Here is a 17,239-nt window from a genome sequence, read left to right as displayed (position 1 = left end):
TGCACTCAAGGGGCATTCGTTTGAAAAAACTTTCCTTTGTTGCAATTGACTGGCTGGACCTGTAGAGACATTTGGACGCAGGTGACTCTATCTGATGGGCTTATATACATTCTGGTCCCATCTGACCTGAGGATTACAATTTATGCTGTCTGAGATTGGACATGTGGCATTATGGTCTGGGGTATGTGCAATATATTTTTATCTACTTGGGACTGTGAGACACGACAGAATGCCACATGCATATTTTTGGTTAGCAGTCCTCACTATTTATAGGACAGCACATTAATATATGGTTTAAACTATACTTTTTTTATCTGCATAGGAGACTTGTGTGTGCTGACCATCTATTACATCGTGTGATATTATATGCATAGTGATATTGGGGTCATCTTTGGGATTGACTCTTTTTGGTCGGGCTTGTACTCAACAGTAGTGATGAGCGAGCATGTTAGCTACTGCTCGGTGCTCACCCGAGCATCTCACTACTCGAGATGCTCGGCGCTCGCCGAGAATTTCTGGGGTTGCTCGGCGGGAGCTGCGGTCTCCTCCCTGCTTGTTTGGCGCTCTTTAGAGTGCCAATGAACATGCAGGGATTGCCTGCCACTCACTGTAATGCCATAGCCATGTTGGTTGTGGCATTACAGAGATTGGCAGGCCGCACAGCGTCATCAGGTCTATATCAGACCTGGTGCCACCATGCGCGTCAAAGTCACTCCTGAATCAGACAGTGTAGGGAGAGGTGCTGCTGAGCTAGGGAGAGATTTGCTTGTTTCTGGTTAGTGTAGGTGTACCAAACTTTATTAGAGACACATATCCATCTCAACAAACAGTCCTTCTGAGGACTAATCCATCTGCAGAGATATCAGGCAGGCAGTGTATAAAGGCAGGCAGGCAGGGTTTATAGCAGACTGCAGTGCACATAACACAAGAGGCTCCATTACAGTTTTGTCTGCTGCTGCTGTTAGATATTTCTAGAATTAGGCCCAGGTCTACGGGGCCAGGAATAATTTTTTTTGGGATCTTAATCCTCATTATTTTCTTAAAAAGCAATCCAAAGAACACAGTTTTTCTGTGCCATTTGCTTGTTGGCATTGCAGAATACAGCCAGGTCCTTTCCAAATTACAGCCCTAAAAATCCAGCTATTTAAAACTGTGGTTTGTTCGTCACACGGATCACATATAGTTGAGCTGAAAATACTGCCATATCTGTCCTCCATTAAAAAATTTTCAGTGCGTCAGTGAAGCAATTGACACCAGTTTGCTGTTCAAAATAGTTACCTACAGGCCAGCTATTTAAAACTGTGGTTTGTCCATCACACGGATCACATATAAGTTCGCTCCAAATCCAGTCATGGATATTGTCCTCCATTGAAAATGGGCAAGGCACGTGGCAAGGGATAGGGAACTGGACGTGAAGGTGATGATGGTGCATGCAGAGACCGAGGCCGTGAACAAGCTGAAATTGTGCCACAACAAACACCCACATTTTCTCGCTCGACCTTCCTGTCCAAATTAATAGGGGACCACAGAACACCACTATTGAACACAGAGCAGTGTGAAAAGGTTATTGGTTGGATAGCAGATAATGCTTCCAGTCACTTAGCCACCACAACCACCTTGTCTTCCACACAGTCTAGTCTCAGTAGCTGTGAGTCTGGACCACATATTCCTCATCCTGAACCTTCTTCCTCCCACCATGCCGAGTTTCCAGAGACAACTGATCCCACACTTGGACACCCAGAAGATCTGTTCACTTTTCCATTTATAGGTTCGGGCCTCTCGCACAGTCCACTTGAAGCGGGGCAAGAGGAGATTGCATGTAGAAATGCCCAAAAATTTGAGCAGCCACGGTCACACGAAGGTGACTGTGGGAAAGTGTCACAAGAGGTGGACGTTGATGAGACACAATTGCCAGAAAGCCAGGAGGAGGGCCAGGATGCGTAAGTGGAAGACGAGGTGGTGGATAATATAGTAACTGTCCTAATCTGGCAGGAGGACATGCAGAGCGAGGACAGCAGCACACAGGGCGAGGGAGGTAGAGCACCCCAACAGGCTGTAAGAAGCAGTGTGGTGGCCGCAGAAAGAAGGCAGGCAACCATTCCCCGTAACACCAACATGAAGGAAGTTGCCAGTACAACTGTTAGGTCTTCCTGAGTCTGGTTGTTCTTTAAAGACTCTGCCGATAACCCCAAAAAAGCCATTTGCACCAACTGCCAGGCCAGCATCAGCATTGGTGGCAAAACGACCAGCCTGACCACCATCAGCATGATCAAGCACATGGCAGCAAAGCACGTGACTTTGTGGGCCGAACCCCAGGGTCCAGGAATAGTGTCTGCGGGTGGCACCATTGCTTCTTCCGCTGTTGTGCATGCAAGCCAATCCCCTGACCATGGTGCATGCGAAGATGCCTCCTGTCCTGCACCTGTCATTGCACACTCTCAAGTAGCAGCATCAGGAAGCACGTCCACGTCCTTGTCCCAGTGCAGCGTTCAGTTGTCCATACCCCAGTCCTTGGAACGCAAGCGCAAATGCGCAGTCAATGCCCAATAGGCCACACTACTAAATTCCCACATTTCACGACTGCTTGCGCTAGAAATGTTGCCTTTTAGGCTCGTGGAGACGGAAGCATTCTGCAACCTGATGGCGGTGGCCGTTCCTCGGTACTTGGTCCCCAGCCGCCACTATTTCTTCCGGTGTGCCGTCCCCGCATTACACAAGCACGTGTCCCAAAAAATTAGTCGTGCCCTCAACAACGCAGTTACCGGAAAGTCCATCTAACCACGGACAAGTGCTTTTGGGCAGGGACGGTACATCTCGCTGATGGCACACTGGGTTAACATAGTGGATGCCGGGACCCAGTCGGACCTTGGGACGGAACACGTCCTCTCAACGCCAAGAATTGCGGGCCCTAGGTCAGGCAGGGTTGTTCCCACAGTCTACAGCTCCTGCACCTCATCCTCCCCAGCCTTCTCCTCGTCTTCAGCCTTCATCTCCGAAATGACCACATCAGTCACAAGCTGGAAGCACTGCAGCACTGCCTCGGACAAGCAGCAACAGGCTGTATGAATGAAGCTAATATGCTTAGGTGACAAACCACACAATGCTGAAGAGTTGTGGACTGCTCTGAAAGAGCAGATAGATCAGTGGCTCTCACTGCTGAACCTACAGCCAGGCATGATCATGTGTGACAATGGCCGGAACCTGGTGGCGGCTCTGAGGCGAGGCGAGCTCACACACATACCATGCCTGGCCCATGTACTTAACCTCGTGGCTCAGCGGTTTCTCAAATCCTACCCGGAGTTGCCGGATCTGCTTGTTAAAGTACGCCGCCTGTGTACCCATTTTAGAGAGTCACCTACAGCTTTCGCCGCCCTTGCCGTGTTTCAGCAGCATTTGCAGCTTCCGGCTCACAGACTGGTATGTGATGTCCCCACGCGTTGGAACTCTATTCTGCAGATGTTGGGAAGGATTGCCCAACTTGTACTCAGGCTAGCAAAACCATCAGGAGAATGTCTGAGTCTGGATTATGGCCAAGGAGATCACCCAGACCCCCAGGTACCTTTTTCTTCCTCTGATAGAGTACTACCAATAAATTTGGTGTTATCCTTCGAGAACCAGGTGTTATTAACATTGGCGTTCATTTACTGTGGGTATGCTGCTAACTTTATTGATTTGAGACTGGTTCTGAAGTTAGGGTTAGGGACAGTTAGTTTACAAAGACCCATTCAAATCTTCGCCCTTGACAAGTCACCGTTATCCCGGAATTTGGTCAAGAAGGGAATAGTGGATTTCATGCGCCAAGTGGGAACACTCCACTATGATTCTATCTAATGTTTTGTGTTGGTGTAACATCCCTGGCGGCGTGCTTGCATGGTGCACCACCTCCCACCACGCAAGACTGCAATCTTACCAGTCAGTCCAGGCTGCACATTTTATTTCAGTATCTGCTGTGTCCATGTCTCTTGTCTGACTGCTTAGGGCGTCGGCGCTGCTTCTGCCTGTTTCTTATAGTTACTGTGTGCACAGTCCTAATGCGTCCTCAGCCTATTGCTGTGAGTCACTGGATACTTAAACCCCACCACCCTGTAGGAGGTGCCTAGGCAACTCTTTCACTCAGTTTGTCTTTTGCAACTGAGTTGCCAGATCCTGTCCTGTATCTAGCCTGTTCTGCCACACCGGGGGCTGAGTACCCAGGGCCGCTACCTGTATCTCTGACTTCTTGTCTGTTTCCGCCACCCAGGGGGCTGAGTACCCAGGGCCGCTACCTGTATCTCTGACTTCTAGTCTGTTTCCGCCACCCTGGGGGCTGAGTTCCCAGGCTCTATACTGTTACTTGTTCCCGGTTCAGTTCCTGTCTGAACAGTGTCCTAGCCCATTTCTTGCTTCTCTCTATGTCCGTACCTTCCTTTTTCCTGCAGTGTCTGAACCTGCACCTAACTCCAACTCGTTGTCTCTGCACTTCTGTTTGTGAGTTTTGTGTCCACTCGCTACTTCATTGCAAGTACCTTGTGTTTATCTGGTTCTGCTTGTCCCCTTTCCCTGCCTCCGTATCTACCTCCTGTGTTCTAACTATCTTCCTGTATTTTCCAGTCTGTTCCATGTGAACAGAGCCCTGTACTGTCTGCCTTCACCTTCTGCTCTGTTCTGCTCTGCTTGTTCACCGCTCCTGCGGTTCCGCTCTTCTCCACTTGTTTACCGCACCTGCTGTTCTGTTCTGCTTGTTCACTGCTCCGGCAGTTCACTCTGTTCCGCTTGTTTACCGCACCTGCGGTTCTGTTCTGCTGTCCTTGTTCACCGCTCCGGCGGTTCCGCTCTGCTTCGCTTGTTTACCGCACCTGCGGTTCTGTTCTGCTCTGCTTGTTCACCACTCCGGCGGTTCCGCTCTGCTTCACTTGTTTACTGCACCTGCGGTTTTGCTCCGCTCTGCTTGTTCACCGCACCTGCGGTTTTGCTCCGCTCTGCTTGTTCACCGAACCTGCAGTTTTGCTCCGCTCTGCTTGTTCACCGCACCGGCGATTTTGCTCTGCTCTGCTTGTTCACCGCACAGGCGGTTTTTCTCCGCTCTGCTTGCTCACCACTCCTGCGGTTTTGCTCTGCTCTGCTTGTTCACCGCACCTGCGATTTTGCTCCGCTCTGCTTGTTCACCGCTCCTGCGTTTTTGCTCTGCTTGTCCACCGCACCTGCGGCTCTTTTCCTGTATCCCAGTCTGTACTGGTCCCTTTCCAGCCTGCGTTCATGTCTGCCAGTATCTGCCTGTTTGCATTCCAGCCGTGCCTGTCAGCACCTGCCTGTCTGCATACCAGCCGTGCCTGCCAGTACCCACGTGCCTTCATACCATCCGTGCCAGCTAAGTACCCACCTGCCATCATACCAGCCGTTTCTGGCAGTACCCACCTGTCTGCATACCAGCTAACCTGCCTGTTCCTGCATTTCCTGGTGTGGGTCAACAGCTGTGACTGGGGTGTGACCTGGAGTAGCACCTGGTCCCTCTGCTCGGTTCCTCCCTGGTTCACGGAGTCAACTGAGCCGCCGTGCGACCTTGGTCGGATTGGGTTGATACTTAGTTATGCCCCTCCAGGCACTCCTCGGTTCATGGTCCAGCGGGATCACTAATCATGCTCACGCAAGTCAGTCTGGGCGCGAGCGTAACAGTTGGATAATTTACCTGCTGGGTTGGTAATGGGGCTTCCAGGGTTGCAGATTTATAATTCTGTTATTGATTCGTGTTAGAGGGAGATGGTTAAATGGAGCCCCAGTTGTTGCAAGAAATGTCTAAAAACAGTACAAATATATTTCGCTAATCTGAAGGGTCTGCAGGGCTACCTGAATACTTTGGATATGTGTTCTTGGAAAAAGAGGCGGAGATACTGCCTTTCCATCATCCTTATGATTGTGCTGTCAAGGTAAAATATATATATATATATATATATATATATATATATATTCTAGAAAATCAATTAGTTTCTTTTAATAGATTACTCAATCAGTGTGAATTAATATAGAGATGATGGAATGCTCTATGTGTATGTATGTATGCAAATGTGTATATGCACATGGATTATGTTAATAATTAATAAATATACAGTGCAGACCAAAAGTTTGGACACACCTTCTCATTTAAAGATTTTTCTGTATTTTCATGACTGAAAATTGTACATTCACACTGAAGGCATCAAAACTATGAATTAACACATGTGGAATTATATACTTAACAAAAAAGTGTGAAACAACTGAAAATATGTCTTATATTCTAGGGTCTTTAAAGTAGCCACCTTTTGCTTTGATGACTGCTTTGCACACTCTTGGCATTCTCTTGATGAGCTTCAAGAGGTAGTCACCGGAAATGGTCTTCCAACAATCTTGAAGGAGTTCCCAGAGATGCTTTGCACTTGCTGGCCCTTTTGCCTTCACTCTGTGGTCCAGCTCACCCCAAACCATCTCGATTGGGTTCAGGTCTGGTGACTGTGGAGGCCAGGTCATCTGGCATAGCTCCCCATCACTCTCCTTCTTGGTCAAATAGCCCTTACACAGCCTGCAGGTGTGTTTGGGGTCATTGTCCTGTTGAAAAATAAATGATGGTCCAACTAAATGCAAACCGGATGGAATAGCATGCTGCTGGAAGATACTGTGGTAGCCAAGCTGGTTCAGTATCCCTTCAATTTTGAATAAATACCCAACAGTGTCACCAGCAAAGCACCCCCACACCATCACACCTCCTCCTTCATGCTTCATGGTGGGAATCAGGCATGTAGAGTGCATCCGTTCACCTTTTCTGCGTCACACAAAGACACGGTGGTTGGAACCAATGATCTCAAATTTGGACTCATCAGACCAAAGCACAGATTTTCACTGGTCTAATGTCCATTCCTTGTGTTCTTTAGCCCAAACAAGTCTCTTCTGCTTGTTGCCTGTCCTTAGCAGTGGTTTCCTAGCAGCTATATTACCATGAAGGCCTGCTGCACAAAGTCTCCTCTTAACAGTTGTTGTAGGGATGTGTCTGCTGCTAGAACTCTGTGTCACATTTACCTGGTCTCTAATCAGAGCTGCTGTTAACTAGAGATGAGCGGTGTTCGACTCGAACTGTTCGCCAATCTCAAATTCGAGCTGTTTTGGGCAGTGTTCGAGCCGTTCGGCGAACACGAATGATTTGAAAAAATTTCGGCTGTTCGAGGTTATGTTCGATAACTGTTCGTGCACTAAAACCATAACTGGATTTTTTCTCAGTAATGCTGAAAATTAAAGTTAATACGCAGTTTGAGTGTACAGTGGGGCGGGGGGAAGGGCAGGGGATGGATCTCTGCAGGAATAATGAAGATCTCCATTTTTTTTTCTCTTTCCCGCATTTACAGTGGGGAGGTGCAGTCTGTCAGCTTATCAGCAGCGCACACACGGAGCGAACTGCTTTTTTTCACACAAGCAAGGGCATGTGTCATTGGCAGTGTATGTCACATGTCCTTGCCCTATAAGACCCAGCCATTTTCCCCGTCACCATCATTTTCTCACTGCTGCAGCTGCGTGTTAGACGGCACCGCTGTTGCTGTGTGCGCTATACTTTGTTAATTTCAAGCCAATTTTCGCACAAATCTACAGATAGCTTGGGAGTAGGGAAGAGTTATGATTGCAGTCCTTTTAAGGACTAGGTTACATCATTTCCTACGACTTTTATCAGGCAGGTCTGTGCTCTTAAATAGAAAGGTTGTGGGAGTAAAGACTAATTGTAATTGCAGTCCTTTTCAGGGCTAGGTTACATCAGTTCCTATCACTTTTTGCCAGGCAGGTCTGTACCAGTGCTGTGCAAGTTTTTTTCACAGCATTTGGCTAAATCTAGCAAAGCAAATCCTTTTTGGCCTATTGCAGAGTCTGTTAGTCAGTGGAGTAGCCTATCTGTGTTGCAAGCTACACCACGTGTGTATAGAATACAAATTTTTATAATGCACCTAGTGAAGTAAAACCTTTTGGGCATAGCATCATTCTATTAGTCCATCTATACTAACCTCCACCAGGTTGCAAATTCAATATAATATTTTTCTGCATCGAGCTCTGAAAAAATATATAGGCTTCTAGCAGTGTGTGGGACTTGTTCTATTAGTCCATCTATACTAACCTAGATCAGGTTGCAAATTCAATATAATTTTTTTCTGCATCTAGCTCTGAAAAAATAATACAGCTTCTAGCAGTGCGTGGGACTTGTTCTATTAGTCCATCTATACTGACCTCCATCAGGTTGCAAATTCAATCTAATTTTTTTCTGCATCTAGCTCTGAAAAAATATTTAGGCTTCTAGCAGTGTGTGGGACTTGGTCTATTAGTCCATATATACTAACCTCCACCAGGTTGCAAATTAAAAATAATTTGTATCTGCATCTAGCTCTGAAAAAATATTTCAGCTTATAGCAGTGTGTGGGACTTGTTCTATTAGTCCATCTATACTGACCTCCAACAGGTTGCAAATTCAAACTAATTTTTTTCTGCATCTAGCGCTGAAAAAATATTTCAGCTTATAGCAGTGTGTGGGACTTGTTCTATTAGTCCATCTATACTGACCTCCATCAGTTTGCAAATTCAAACTAATTTTTTTCTGCATCTAGCTCTGAAAAAATACTTCAGCTTGAAGCAGTGTGTGGGACTTGTTCTATTAGTCCATCTATACTGACCTCCATCAGATTGCAAATTCAATCAAATTTTTTTCTGCATCTAGCTCTGAAAAAATATTTAGGCTTCTAGCAGTGTGTGGGACTTGGTCTATTAGTCTATCTATACTGATCTCCATCAGGTTGCAAATTCAATCTATTTTTTTTCTGCATCTAGCTCTGAAAAAATATTTCAGCTTGTAGCAGTGTGTGGGACTTGTTCTATTAGTCCATCTATACTGACCTCGATCAGGTTGCAAATTCAATATAATTTTTTCTGCATTTAGCTCTGTAAAAATATATCAGCTTGTAGCAGTGTGTGGGACTTGTTCTATTAGTCCATCTATACTGACCTCCATCACGTTGCAAATCCAATCTAATTTTTTTCTGCATCTAGCTCTGAAAAAATATTTCAGCTTGTAGCAGTGTGTGGGACTTGGTCTATTAGTCCATCTATACTAACCTCCACCTTGTTGCAAATTAAAAATAATTTTTATCTGCATCTTGCTCTGAAAAAAATATTTAGGCTTCTAGCAGTGTGTGGGACTTGGTCTATTAGACAATGAGGAAGACGGTGATGAGACTCAAATACCTGATTGGAGCGACAACTTTAGTTTTTTGTCAGGGCAGGAACAGGTTGGCTCTGAGGACGACGGGTGTGATAACACACAGGGTGATGATGATGAGGTTGGAGATCCCACTTACTGTCAACCCACAGTCAGCCAAGAGATGAGGTCAGCAGATGAGGTGGAGGAGGATGCTAGTGACGACGAGGTCAGGTTGCGCCTACCTGAACAGAGACGTAGTACTGGAAGCACGTCAACAACTGCATCCTCAAACACAACTCTGCCTCTGACGACAAGTCGTGGTGGCTCTTCAGGTCGCATGGGTGCTAAGCCTTGCATAGCCTGGGCATTTATTCAGATCGACAAAGATGACCCAACTCGTGTTATCTGTAACATTTGTCAGCAAAAGCTAAGTAGAGGCCAAAAAAATACATAGTTTGAGTACTTCATGCATGAACCGGCACATGGACATGAAGCATAAGTTGCAGTGGGAAGCTCAATGTGCTACAATTCGGCCTAGCCGGCCGGGCCAACTACCGTCTGCCCCATCTTGTGCATCTGCGGCCTCTTCATCCTCTGTGACTGGGGGGACAGCAGTCACACCTGTTTTGGGACGCTGACCTGCCACCTCTTTACCTGCAACAGCCAGCGTGATTGGCAGGTCATCATTTTCTTTGGAGGTGGTAACACCAGCTGGTGTTGAGCGCTGTCCGACATCGATAGCACCACATTTGGATCAAGGCAACCTAACATGTCCGCCTGCATCTTCCTCACAGACCGGCAGTTTGCCGGGACACCCTTCACAACCCCGTCTAAGCACAACAGCCAGCCCTCGGTCCCTCAGATGTGGACAAGTAAAAGATCATTTCCTCCTAGCCATGAGAAAGCTAAGAGGTTGAATTTCACCATCTGCAAGCTCTTGGCTACAAAAATGCTTCCTTTCCGCCTGGTGGACACAGAGGATTTTCGAGACCTTAGTCCGTCGCAGTGCCCCAGTACCAGATGCCCAGTCGGCACTACTTCTCAAAGAAAGGTGTGACTGCGCTCCACCAGCATGTCGCACACAACATCACCGCTTCTTTTAAGAAACTCTGTGTGTGACAGGGTGCATTTCACCACAGACCCTTGGATGAGTAGGCATGGACGGGGTCGTTACATGTCGCTGACTGGGCACTGGTAACTTTGGTGACAGCAGGACAAGCGGCTGCTGTCCAAGTCTTGCCGTCCCCACGAGTTGTGCGTCAATCCTCTTTATCTCAAAGTTCCTCCACTTCTTCTGCCTCTTCAACCTCCTCTCGGTCCTCCACCTGCACCCAAAGCCTGTCTGGTCATGCCACAAGCTCTCCAACTGTGCAGAAGGGATCCTACACACCTCCTTACTATGCTGGCAGCAGGGCTCAACGTCATAAGGCGGTTTTTACTTTGAAATGTCTGGGAAATGTGAGTCACACAGCTGAGGAGTTGTGGTCAGCTCTGGAGAACCAGTTTCATGAATGGTTGTCTCCACTGGACCTGAAACCAGGGAAGGCCGTGTGCGACAATGCTGCAACCTGGGTGCGGCCCTTCGTCGGGGCAATGTCACACACATGCCTCGTATGGCTCACATGTTGAAACTGGTTGTCCAGCAATTTTTAGCCCACTATCCCGGACTAGATGGCCTTCTGCAGAGGGCACGTCGCTGTGTGCTCACTTCCGCTGTTCGCATCCCGCAGCTCAGTGACTTACATCTCTACAGAAGTCGTTGGGCCTGCCACTTCACCGGCTAAATGCAATGTGCCTACCCTGTGGAATTCAACTCTGCACATGTTGCAGCGACTGTGGCAGCACCGACAAGCCTGTTGCAATACGTTCTGACGTATAGCCTGGGCCAACGAGATCCAGAGGTTGGCCAATCACGCTGGAGGAGTGGTCTCAGATCAGGGACCTATGCACCCTTCTGCACAGTTTTGAAATGGCGACGAAGGATGTTTAGTGCTGACGATGCCATTATCAGCATGACTATTCCGTGATTTACATGCTGGAGCACATGTTAAACAGAATTCGGAGTCAGGTGGTGGCACAAGAGGAGGTGGAGGAAGTAGAGGAGGAGGAGTTGTATGCGGAAGGGCTAACATCTGCAAGGTCCAGACGGTCGGCAGCACCATGGCGGCAGGCAAGTGAGGGTGGGGGATGATGGTTTTACCAGGCGCATGGTAGCAGCCAAACTAGTGAGGAATGTGAAGGGGCCCAGAAAGAAGTGGAGGACGAACTGATGGAAGACTCATCAGATGAGGGAGACCTTGATCACATTTCTGTTGTGGCGAGGTTGGGGGGAGAGGACAGAGGAAGGAAGCATGATTGTTACCTCTCCACCAACACAACAGGGACTTGGTGCTCCTGGATGCGCAAGACACATGAGTGCCTTCTTGCTGCACTACCTGCAACATGACCCTCGAATTGTGAGAATTAGAAATAATCCTGACTACTGGGTTGCCACACTGCTAGATCCCCAGTACAAAAGTAAATTTGCAGAAATTATTCCTGCCATAGAAATGGATGCACGCATGCAGGAGTATCAGCAGAGACTGTTGCAGAATCTTACATGTGCTTTTCCACAAAACACCAGTGTGCACGTAGTGAATATCATAGTTCCAACTTGCCAACCGTGGGACTGTCAAGTGTTCAGCACTCAAACCGTAATAGAAACACAGTATCCGCTGGTAACATCAATTTGCGGAATCATTTCATCACTTTTTTAGCCCATCCTTTGAAAGGCCACAGGAGACAAGAAGTCTGACACATAGTCAACGCCTAGAGACAATGGTACAGGAGTATCTCAAGTAAACATTGAAGCCTTGAATGTGCCACTGGACCCTTGCTCTTTTTGGGCTTCCAATCTGGATAAATGGCCGGAGTTCGCCACTTACGCCTTGGAGATCTTGTCATGCCCCGCAGCAGCGTTCTGTCTGAATGTGTGTTCAGCGCTGCTGGTGGTGTGCTGACAGATAAGCGCACGCGGCTCTCCACTGATAATGTAGACAGACTTCATGTTCATAAAGATGAACAAATCATGGATCCGAACAACTTTTCTACCCTGTGTCATCCTGGGGAGAGTAAAAGCTTGATGATTTGTTAAAATCACCTCACCAACCGTTTTAAGATTTAAAATTACTAATCATGTTTATCTGTATCTTGGCTGGAAAATATTTGTGCTTTGTAGTAGTGTGCAGTACTGATTCTATTAGGCCATCTATACTAAGCTCAACCAGATTTAAAATTACTAATCATGTTTATCTGTATCTTGGCTGGAAAATATTTTTGGCTTTGTAGCAGTGTGTAGTACTGATTCTATTAGGCCATCTATACTAAGCTCCACCAGATTTAAAATTACTAATCTGTTTATCTGTATCTTGGCTGGAAAATAATTTGGGCTTTGTAGCAGTGTGCAGTACTGATTCTATTAGGCCATCTATACTAAGCTCCACCAGATTTAAAATTTCTAATCATGTTTATCTGTATCTTGGCTGGAAAATAATTTGGGCTTTGTAGCAGTGTGCAGTACTGATTCTATTAGGCCATCTATACTAAGCTCCGCCAGATTTAAAATTACTAATCATGTTTATCTGTATCTTGGCTGAAAATAATTTGGGCTTTGTAGCAGTGTGCAGTACTGATTCTATTAGGCCATGTATACTAAGCTCCACCAGATTTAAAAATACTAATCATGTTTATCTGTATCTTGGCTGGAAATAATTTGGGCTTTGTAGCAGTGTGCAGTACTGATTCTATTAGGCCATCTATACTAAGCTCCACCAGATTTAAAATTAATAATCATGTTTATCTGTATCTTGGCTGGAAAATAATTTGGGCTTTGTAGCAGGTGCAGTACTGATTCTATTAGGCCATCTATACTAAGCCTCACCAGATTTAAAATTACTAATCATGTTTATCTGTATCTTGCCTGGAAAATAATTTGGGCTTTGTAGCAGTGTGCAGTACTGATTCTAATTAGGCCATCTATACTAAGCTCCACCAGATTTAAAATTACTAATCATGTTTATCTGTATCTGGCTGAAAAATAATTTGGGCTTTGTAGCAGGGTGCAGTACTGATTCTATTAGGCCATCTATACTAAGCTCCACCAGATTTAAAATTACTATCATGTTTATCTGTATCTTGGCTGGAAAATAATTTGGGCTTTGTAGCAGTGTGCAGTACTGATTCTATTAGGCCATCTATACTAAGCTCCACCAGATTTAAAATTACTAATCATGTTTATCTGTATCTTGGCTGGAAAATAATTTTGGCTGTGTAGCAGTGTGCAGTCCTGATTCTATTAGGCCATCTATACTAAGCTCCACCAGATTTAAAATGACTAAATCATGTTTATCTGTATCTTGGCTGGAAAATAATTTGGGCTTTGTAGCAGTGTGCAGTACTGATTCTATTAGGCCATCTATACTAAGCTCCACCAGATTTAAAATTACTAATCATGTTTATCTGTATCTTGGCTGGAAAATAATTTGGGCTTTGTAGCAATGTGCAGTACTGATTCTATTAGGCCATCTATATTAAGCTCCACCAGATTTAAAATTAATAATCATGTTTTCCTGTATCTTGGCTGGAAAATAATTTGGGTTTTGTAGCAGTGTGCAGTACTGATTCTATTAGGCCATCAATACTAAGCTCCACCAGATTTAAAATTACTAATCATGTTTATCTGTATCTTGGCTGGAAAATAATTTTGGCTTTGTAGCAGTGTGCAGTACTGATTCTATTAGGCCATCTATACTAAGCTCCACCAGATTTAAAATTACTAATCATGTTTATCTGTATCTTGGCTGGAAAATAATTTGGGCTTTGTAGCAGTGTACAGTACTGATTCTATTAGGCCATCTATACTAAGCTCCACCAGATTTAAAATTACTAATCATGTTTATCTGTATCTTGCCTGGAAAATAATTTGGGCTTTGTAGCAGTGTGCAGTACTGATTCTATTAGGCCAACTATACTAAGCTCCACCAGATTTAAAATTACTAATCATGTTTATCTGTATCTTGGCTGGAAAATAATTTGTGCTTTGTAGCAGTGTGCAGTACTGATTCTATTAGGCCATCTATACTAAGCTCCACCAGATTTAAAATTACTAATCATGTTTATCTGTATCTTGCCTGAAAATAATTTGGGCTTTGTAGCAGTGTGCAGTACTGATTCTATTAGGCCATCTATACTAAGCTCCACCAGATTTAAAATTACTAATCATGTTTTATCTGTATCTTGGCTGGAAAAATAATTTGTGCTTTGTAGCAGTGTGCAGTACTGATTCTATTAGCCATCTATACTAAGCTCCGCCAGATTTAAAATTACTAATCATGTTTATCTGTATCTTGGCTGGAAAATAATTTGGGCTTTGTAGCAGTGTGCAGTACTGATTCTATTAGGCCATGTATACTAAGCTCCACCAGATTTAAAATTACTAATCATGTTTATCTGTATCTTGGCTGGAAAATAATTTGGGCTTTGTAGCAGTGTGCAGTACTGATTCTATTAGGCCATCTATACTAAGCTCACCAGATTTAAAATTATTAATCATGTTTATCTGTATCTTGGCTAGAAAATAATTTGGGCTTTGTAGCAGTGTGCAGTACTGATTCTATTAGGCCATCTATACTAAGCTCCACCAGATTTAAAATTACTAATCATGTTTATCTGTATCTTGCCTGGAAAATAATTTGGGCTTTGTAGCAGTGTGCAGTACTGATTCTATTAGGCCATCTATACTAAGCTCCACCAGATTTAAAATTACTAATCATGTTTATCTGTATCTTGGCTGAAAAATAATTTGGGCTTTGTAGCAGGGTGCAGTACTGATTCTATTAGGCCATCTATACTAAGCTCCACCAGATTTAAAATTACTAATCATGTTTATCTGTATCTTGGCTGGAAAATAATTTGGGCTTTGTAGCAGTGTGCAGTACTGATTCTATTAGGCCATCTATACTAAGCTCCACCAGATTTAAAATTACTAATCATGTTTATCTGTATCTTGGCTGGAAAATAATTTGGGCTTTGTAGCAGTGTGCAGTCCTGATTCTATTAGGCCATCTATACTAAGCTCCACCAGATTTAAAATGACTAATCATGTTTATCTGTATCTTGGCTGGAAAATAATTTGGGCTTTGTAGCAGTGTGCAGTACTGATTCTATTAGGCCATCTATACTAAGCTCCACCAGATTTAAAATTACAAATCATGTTTATCTGTATCTTGGCTGGAAAATAATTTGGCTTTGTAGCAATTTGCAGTACTGATTCTATTAGGCCATCTATATAAGCTCACCAGATTTAAAATTAATAATCATGTTTATCTGTATCTTGGCTGGAAAATAATTTGGGTTTTGTAGCAGTGTGCAGTACTGATTCTATTAGGCCATCTATACTAAGCTCCACCAGATTTAAAATTACTAATCATGTTTATCTGTATCTTGGCTGGAAAATAATTTTGGGCTTTGTAGCAGTGTGCAGTACTGATTCTATTAGGCCAACTATACTAAGCTCCACCAGATTTAAATTACTAATCATGTTTATCTGTATCTTGGCTGGAAAATAATTTGGGGCTTTGTAGCAGTGTGCAGTACTGATTCTATTAGGCCATCTATACTAAGCTCCACCAGATTTAAAATTACTAATCATGTTTATCTGTATCTTGCCTGGAAAATAATTTGGGCTTTGTACAGTGTGCAGTACTGATTCTATTAGGCCAACTATACTAAGCTCCACCAGATTTAAATTACTAATCATGTTTATCTGTATCTTGGCTGGAAAATAATTTGGGCTTTGTAGCAGTGTGCAGTACTGATTCTATTAGGCCATCTATACTAAGCTCCACCAGATTTAAAATTACTAATCATGTTTATCTGTATCTTGCCTGGAAAATAATTTGGGCTTTGTAGCAGTGTGCAGTACTGATTCTATTAGGCCATCTATACTAAGCTCCACCAGATTTAAAATTACTAATCATGTTTATCTGTATCTTGGCTGGAAAATAATTTGGGCTTTGTAGCAGTGTGCAGTACTGATTCTATTAGGGCATCTATACTAAGCTCCACCAGATTAAAATTACTAATCATGTTTATCTGTATCTAGGCTGGAAAATAATTTGGGCTTTGTAGCAGTGTGCAGTACTGATTCTATTAGGCCATCTATACTAAGCTCCACCAGATTTAAAATTACTAATCATGTTTATCTGTATCTTGGCTGGAAAATAATTTGGGCTTTGTAGCAGTGTGCAGTACTGATTCTATTAGGCCATCTATACTAAGCTCCTCCAGATTTAAAATTACTATCATGTTTATCTGTATCTTGGCTGGAAAATAATTTGGCTTTGTAGCAGTGTGCAGTACTGATTCTATTAGGCCATCTATACTAAGCTCCACCAGATTTAAAATTACTAATCATGTTTATCTGTATCTTGGCTGGAAAATATTTTGGGCTTTGTAGCAGTGTGCAGTACTGATTCTATTAGGCCATCTATACTAAGCTCCACCAGATTTAAAATTACTAATCATGTTTATCTGTATCTTGGCTGGAAAATAATTTGGGCTTTGTAGCAGTGTGCAGTACTGATTCTATTAGGCCATCTATACTAAGCTCCACCAGATTTAAAATTACTAATCATGTTTATCTGTATCTTGGCTGGAAAATAATTTGGGCTTTGTAGCAGTGTGCAGTACTGATTCTATTAGGCCATCTATACTAAGCTCCACCAGATTTAAAATTACTAATCATGTTTATCTGTATCTTGGCTGGAAAATAATTTGGGCTTTGTAGCAGTGTGCAGTACTGAATCTATTAGGCCATCTATACTAAGCTCCACCAGATTTAAAATTACTAATCATGTTTATCTGTATCTTGGCTGAAAATAATTTGGGCTTTGTAGCAGTGTGCAGTACTGATTCTATTAGGCCATCTATACCTAAGCTCCACCAGATTTAAAATTACTAATCATGTTATCTGTATCTTGTCTGGAAAATAATTTGGGCTTGGTAGCCGTGTGCAGTACTGAT

Source organism: Phyllobates terribilis, unplaced genomic scaffold (assembly GCF_046119375.1).
Source record: "Phyllobates terribilis strain yellow unplaced genomic scaffold, ASM4611937v1 Scaffold_10__3_contigs__length_209671492, whole genome shotgun sequence".
Classification (NCBI taxonomy): domain Eukaryota; kingdom Metazoa; phylum Chordata; class Amphibia; order Anura; family Dendrobatidae; genus Phyllobates; species Phyllobates terribilis.
Note: the sequence above shows the minus strand (reverse complement) of the source record.